The 7,310-nt window shown below is 37.1% G+C and overlaps 1 long non-coding RNA gene across 2 annotated transcripts; it reads right to left on the bottom strand.

The window, feature by feature from the left end:
* Positions 1–1,562: 1,562 nt before the first annotated feature.
* LOC110986365 (uncharacterized) lies at positions 1,563–5,394 on the bottom strand. 2 transcript variants are annotated; one of them, XR_015426552.1, is made up of 3 exons: positions 5,266–5,394; positions 4,606–4,776; positions 1,563–3,998 (listed from the first exon to the last, which is right to left on the bottom strand). It is a non-coding gene; the product is annotated as an uncharacterized LOC110986365 (long non-coding RNA). The 2 variants fall into 2 exon arrangements; XR_002599133.2 differs by lacking the exon at positions 1,563–3,998 and having other exon boundaries at positions 4,085–4,776.
* Between the last annotated feature and the right edge of the window lie 1,916 nt (positions 5,395–7,310).

Below are 7,310 nucleotides of genomic sequence, written 5' to 3'. Positions count from 1 at the left end.
TTATGATGGACGGATGCAACAGATATTTTCTGAGCGTATGCATGTGACTTACTTATATGCTATGTACATGTATGTCCAATACAAGATTGAGTTGCATTACTGGATTTAACCTTCCCATTATGCTATCCAAATTGAGTATCTGATGTAAATGGACGTGTTGGCTAAAAATACTGAACAGGCTTTCATAAGCTCGAGGCCTACCTTCCGAAAATTGTACCACAACAGGACTGCTTCAAGCCTTCATGTATGGGCACCAGTATACACATGTACCGGTACTTGTACGAGTACATGAGTCACTAAGGTTTTACAGTGATAAAGCTGGTTTTGCGACAGACGCTATTTTTGAACATCAGTTGGAAGGGAAAGTATTGTAATCTCTACAATACAGAATTACTTGCTGTAAGAACTCTCAGTGATCAAGGCTACTTAGTGCGTTTACCTCTATCCTTACAAAAACGCCTGGGCTAATGTACATGTATGCCAGTACATGTACGTGTACAAAAAATAATAGTAAAATCCTCATCCTTCTAATTACTGCTTAAAACCTGGTTCATCTATTGCATCCTTTGTTTTTTTCTGCAGTGAAGTCTTTCATGCACTCTCCATTTTGATCATATGCCATTTACAGTACTTTTGTATCAATCAACTTCAACTACATGTATGAGACCATGCCCAGCAACAGACCGATCACTGAAAGATTGTTGTCTATGTACTTAGAGCAAGTGACCTGGATGTCAGAAAATGATGTTTGCCTTTTTGTGCACCCCAACTTTGAAGGGTGCTCATACATTTGTTAAAATAGGTGTCTGCTACATTACAAATTTACTTTAATAGAATTGGTCTAAAAGCACAAAAGTTTTTCCCACAATGTTTTCCTTAAAAGTCCGAAAGAGACCCCTCAGACCCATTTTCCCTACCTCCGCGTAAACACTTGTGATTGGGTGCTGAAGACTAAATTTTTTAAGTGGTGAGTTTTATTCTCAGTAATACCAGTACATGTAACTTACAAGAATTATCTTACCTAAAAAAGGCTGCAATTTTTAGATTTCCCTCTGGAAGTGAAAGATTGTGTCAATATGTGAAGGCTGGTGCCCATTTATATCCTTATCATGAGTATAATTACGGTACAATGCACCTTCAAGTGAACTAAAATAGGCGATGTCCAATGTATTGGTTAGAAATTAAACAAAGGAATGATGAAATTTGTCTGGAAGTGGAATTTTAATTGATGACCTTTGGAACACTTTTTGAAGCATTGCTACAATGTGCTAGAGGTTAGAGGTACATGGAGTTCCCAGTGTATGATTTATTACAGGATGTGCTTACTGCTTCTGCTATGGCTCAATTTCAAATGCATACTTGTATGTTTTAATCATGACCACAGTAAGTCTTATCAATATAACATTTGTATGTTTACATCTACGTACATACACGAAGGCTGGCATTATGAAATGTACCAGCTTTTGTTATTGGGAAAAAAAATCATAACATTTAAATTAATTCAGTCATTGCTTCTGAATCAATTGCAACTCTCTACAACTTTTAAAGGTGACGATTGCGAGTCATTTCAATGTTTACATGGATACTCATTTTATTGATGTGCTACATGTATGAAATTTACCTGAATTTTTCTTGAAAGAAATTATCACAAATTTTTAGCCAGTGGAATCTGAGCCTTTTGAGATACTTGGTAGCAGCAAATGTAACGGTTCTGTTTGGTTGTTTGCATCAAGTTTGATCTAATGCATACTCAAATCCACCAGTGGTGGAATAATTTGCAAAGTGGGGGGGGCAGTTCTGAGACCATTAGGCATTAGCCATTAATAGACCAGCCCCCCAAGTCCAGTGTTCAAAACCGACGGTGCTCAAAACACTGAAAAGGAAAGGATCATTGTTTGCCACCACCAAGTATCTTAGTATCCATTAGCAACAGTGTTAATTCTTCAAAGAATGGCTTCATTTTACTCATTTTTCAAGTAATTCCGAATTAATCAAAAATTAAGTTTAAACTAGGATTGTTAATTATTTTTAAATAAACTTTTAAATTAATCCTTCAATTAAGTCTCATACAAAGATGCAGTCTGTATCAAGTTGTCCTATCAGTCAAATACATGTATTAGTCAAATGACATCATACTGTACATGTACAATGTATGTCTACATGCGTGTACCGTAGAGGGAGAAGTGGAAGGAATTTTTGACGGACTGACTTTTACAGCAAAAAGAGGGTGAATTTTTTTTTAGGTTTTAGACAAATTTTTAAGTTTTAGATTATTTTGTTAATGAATTTCTATTTAATATTTAATAATTTCATATAAATTTTTAGTGTTAGTTAATGTTTAGTTGTGCAGTGAATTTTAAACTGGCAATTTAACCTTGATGGGCCAAAAATAAAATGAAAGACTTTTATACAATGTACATGTTCATATAAGTGGAAGCAATCTCAAGAAATTTGGTTTTTACCACATAACTAGTAAAAAGCCAAGTAATACATTGCCAAGATACCAATTAAAGTTTTATCAAAGTTATAGGTTTTTTGAGTTGTATTATAAATTTCAACTTGAAGCTATTTTAAAAGCCAAGTGTGAAAAGTCCAAGCCCAAATGCACGTTTGGAGTTTGATGCACCATAGAGGTCTTGCTCGGGTATTCAGAGGACATCATTTTTGAAAAAGTGCATAATAGTAAAGGTTTTGTAGTCACATGTATAGTCAGATTTTTATTGTTAAATCGGCTGATTATTTCAGTTTATATAACTGCCATACAGATCCTTGTCATTTGATTGGTGCAACACGTATCATGTGACATTCATTATTTCTGCCATTCACGCTGCGTCAGGCACTATTCGACCATGTGCGGATGGTGAAAAATATACAATTGTTAAGATCATCTTTGTTTCCACAACATATTGAATTGCCTCACTCTTCAAAAGGCAACACGAGGGTTACATGCAGTGCCGATTAAAACCTGAGGAGAATAAAATTTGTTCCAAAAGTTATTGGGATTTGAACTTGTTTGAAACTGATTTAAGGATAAATCAAAATCAAAGGATCTGACAGTTATATGAAACAAGTAATGAATGCTTTTCACTTGTGCAATGGTTTGAATATTTTCATTTATTGAAAGACGAATGTTCCATTCAACTCGGCTTTGCCTCATTGAATGGAACAGTCCATCTTCCAACTCATGAAAATAGTCTTACCATTGCACTTATAAATATTCAGCATTCGTATATTATACCTAAAACAACAGCAGAGTTAAACCCCACATGTACTGATACGTCATTATCAGTATATATAAAGATATAATTTGTAACACCTGAAGATTGCCAATTTTCAGCAACAAGTTGTAAACTTTTTGATCTGAACACAGTGTGCTCATGGCTGTTCAGCCATATAAGTGTAAACACGTGTGCACACATCATGGTTCCAAGGGGTTCACTTTAAGGAATGTTAATGGATTTTTTCAACCGCTGATTTCTTTTTCTATTATCATGAAGATTGTGAAAAATATTGTAGTGAGCAATTTATAAATGTGCCATATTGCTCCTTGCAGTACCGTAAAAATTAACAACAAAACTGAAGAGCTGTTAAAACACAAACATGTACTGAGTTAATCCCTTCGGGCCGCAACGCGGATAGAGCCGCTGTAAAAATTGAGATCCTTAGCCTGCTTTTCAGCTATTATTCTTGGCCCACACTCGAGCAAACACAGTGAAAGAAGGCAGACCCTGGCTTTTGTATATATGGTAATTATCTTTGTGCATAGCCCAGAAATAAAAAGACCGAATTTGCATCATAATTACCTGCTTCACAATAGTCCCTACTTTGAAAAGAGGCAACAGGGATGTAGAAGCTTGAGTAGAGCCACATGCCACCAAACAATCAGCCTTTTCACCGTGTAATTCAAAGCGTGTAGAGCAGGCAGGGCCACAAACTGAGAATCTGCGGTTTGGCAGGTGGGCTTCGTGGCCAAGCGAGACTGGAATTCTTGAAGTCGGCTTATGGGAAGAAATTCCCGTCGTCAAGGGGTTAAAGAATATATTGCAGAAGCATTGATCAAACTACCTGTATGCAAAAGTTGTCATTTTGCACTTCAGAGTCAAAGCTGTTAGTGGTAGACAAAACTCAATTGCTTCTTAAATAATGCTATTAAAGAAGTTGGATTAAATAGCAAATCAATCATCGTAACTGGCTTTAAGGCAATGCACTAGAAGATTGGTGATGTGATGATGCATATGTACATTGGATATTTGGGCAGAGGACTAGAGAAAGAATTGACTTTGGTAGCAGGGAAGCTCCTGGCTTCTTCAGTGAGTGGTCGTCCCTGTCAACGGCATGCCCCAGGTCCAACTGACCCGGTTGGTAGTACCTGGTAAGGGTCCCTACATGTAACTCTGGGTTACGAGTGAAGTGTCCAATGTACATGTACCTCAAAGCTACAGTAGCTGGCAAATGGATGCATAATACAAGATGATGAATATGACAAACATCTGTACTGATTGGCGGAGTTCAATATGCTCTACTTGCTGCATGAAGACTTGATGCTCAATGTTGCATGAAGCTGTGCTTTTTTCTGAATGAGGTGAAGGTGGAAGGCAGTCTTACTGTGCTTGCAGTCTTACTGTGCTTGCACTGCAGGGGCTGTGGCCGCTAAAGGATTCTGCAGCAGGATTTGCCATGAACACCACTACCTTGAATGCAGCAGAGATATGAGCCTGTTTTCACTCCAAACATTATTCGTCTGCTCCAGTGAACTGGAACTCAACACAGATAGGTCTGTGGACAGCAATGAAATTTGAACCAATGGTGATGATTGTTACCGGTAGTTCAAAAGTGCAGAGAACTTCACCGAGTCTTGAACGACAGAGTGGCAGATGGAGTACATGTACATGTATATGCCCATCAACCACATCCACTTGCCTGCAGTAACATCAATTGTTACCTTGTACATATGCATCTCTTTCTTGACACAAGAACTCAAGAATTTCACCACCTGTAAAATTTTCTTTAAAGCTGCCCCTTTTTTTCAGAAAGAATGCTTATTTCATGCATAAATCTTAATGGAAAACGTACTTCCTAAGTTGAATGCATATGCCTTTTCCCAGCTTACCCTTTGTTATTTGTATGGTGTTTGAACTTACAAAGTGATAAGAATATCTTCTGTGGTATTTAGAACCACGCATCGTTTTTAAGTTCTAACTTGATAAATGGTTACTGGTTTGTTCATTTTAACAACAGTTATTCTTGTGTGGAGGAAGATTTTACCGGTAGGTGCCTGATCCTTGGAACAGCCCAACATCAGGGTGACATTGGGGTATCAAACTCCAGCTGTCGGTGAAGGCACGTACCCCTTTGGCTTGAGAGGTGTGCAGCATGTGTACATGTATGTCATGGAATGTGTAATTTGTCTCATGTATATATGCATATGTGCTTGGATTAAAGTTCAATTTTGTTTGATAGTAAGCCTTAAAGGGTCCGTGCAGTGCAATTGATTTCATCACAATCCTTGAAAATGCACCAACATGTACCGGTATGTTTCAGTTCAACTGACTTTGTGTGATTTTAAAACATGTTTGGTCACTTTGGTGTCTTTTCGCGTAAACATACGTTTATGTAAACTTACATCCAATAGGAAAGCTAGCATTCTGGGCAAAACTGTAATGCTTCACCCACATGTATATCCCCCCTCCCAAAACACCCCTGGTTGTCAAGGAAAGACAACTTTAAATATTTAAGAGTGCACCTGTTTGTACACTCAACAGGGGATGCCTAATGTTTTTGACACATTCAAGAAGAGTTTAAGGTGCATCTACCGGTAAAAAATTAATTGCATGGACCCTTTAAGTAATAGTAATAATTTTCTTTGAAGACGGTAACGACCGTACGGGAATTTCAATGGAAATTGGTGACTCCATGTACTGTAGGGTGAAGAAAATATTAATGATAGGTTATGCGTTTGGCAAAGAAGGGCAGATCTAGGAGACTAAGGAATTCCAAGAGCCATAAGTTGTTTTTTTAATAAATAATGAAAACTTAAAGTCTTTTTGATTTCCCTTTCATGGAGAAGCATTCTGTATGTAAAAAGCCTAGAAAGGCCTTTAAAATTGACATTAAAAGTTTCACATTTGTAGACTCCAAACAAGGCCCCCCTTAAAAATTGGTTCTGGATCTGTCCTTGTAGGCCAATAATCATTTAGGCAAGACTGCTTGGAGCAGAAGTAGTGAGCACTCCTATATTTTATACCATTTGTTCCCCATCGATTTAGTAAGACGAAGTTGTGCAATACATTGGACGTTCTGTTCTAGTTTGCTGCATAGGCAAGAATGCTTGATCTAAAAGGGTGTAGTGGTCACAGATTGCAGAAATCTTTGAGCATGCACACTGTACATATCTTCATGAAAATTTTTAAGGTCAAGCCATTAAGATGACACTATTCTGTACTCATGCGGACATCAGATAAGGGTTTTTACATGATCACCAGTAATAAAAGTTATTAATGCACGTCATTGAATTTTAAAGTTAAAGGTCTTCATCACTCAATCCATCGATATTTGACTAAACAGTTGCATTCCGGTGAATATTGTCCCCAGATAGTGCATGTAGGGTCGATCGCGTAACAAATATACATGTACATGAGCATGTAACCAACGGTGTTTTGGGTTGAATTTCCATGTACATATATATGTGCAATACTTGCATGGTACTGAGCAGACACCCTATTGTCTTTGGTGGTTGATCTTCAGATATTTCTTGATTTGTAATTTAGCTGAATTGATAAATCCTGCACCATGATGAATCTTCAATTATTTACCGGTATCATGGGTAACTTACTATTGTCAGAGGTTGACAACACCATACATGTACATACAAGAGCAAACTCTGAACCGGTTACTCTCATGCCAATTCTGCTGAAAAGATGCATTATCTGAATTCCCTCAGCTAGTCTTCAGTGATTTCAGTCTGTGTTTGGCAGGGTTGTCCGATTTAAATCACCTTGATTTAAATCACCGATTTCAATCACAATTTAAATCAAATGATTTTTAAATCACTGATTTAAATCAACATATTTAAGTTTTTGGTCAAAAAAGCATAACCGTTTCATTTTTTGAATTTTTGTTTACTGATTAGAAATTTTTGCAGGTTTTGCACAGTTTGAACAGCAAATCTCACATCTGTGAGGCTTCTAGTATGAATGCACATAGGTTACACAAAATCTGGGTTGGCAAGACTTTTGCATGTATGTTCAATTCTGTCCACTTGTTTTGATTTAAATCAGCTTTTTGAATCCATCAGTGAGTGCATTTAATTT

Source organism: Acanthaster planci, linkage group LG09 (assembly GCF_054643075.1).
Source record: "Acanthaster planci isolate LZ-2023a linkage group LG09, COTS_SCS, whole genome shotgun sequence".
Classification (NCBI taxonomy): Eukaryota; Metazoa; Echinodermata; class Asteroidea; order Valvatida; family Acanthasteridae; genus Acanthaster; species Acanthaster planci.
Note: the sequence above shows the minus strand (reverse complement) of the source record. Positions and strands in the feature narration are given on the sequence as shown.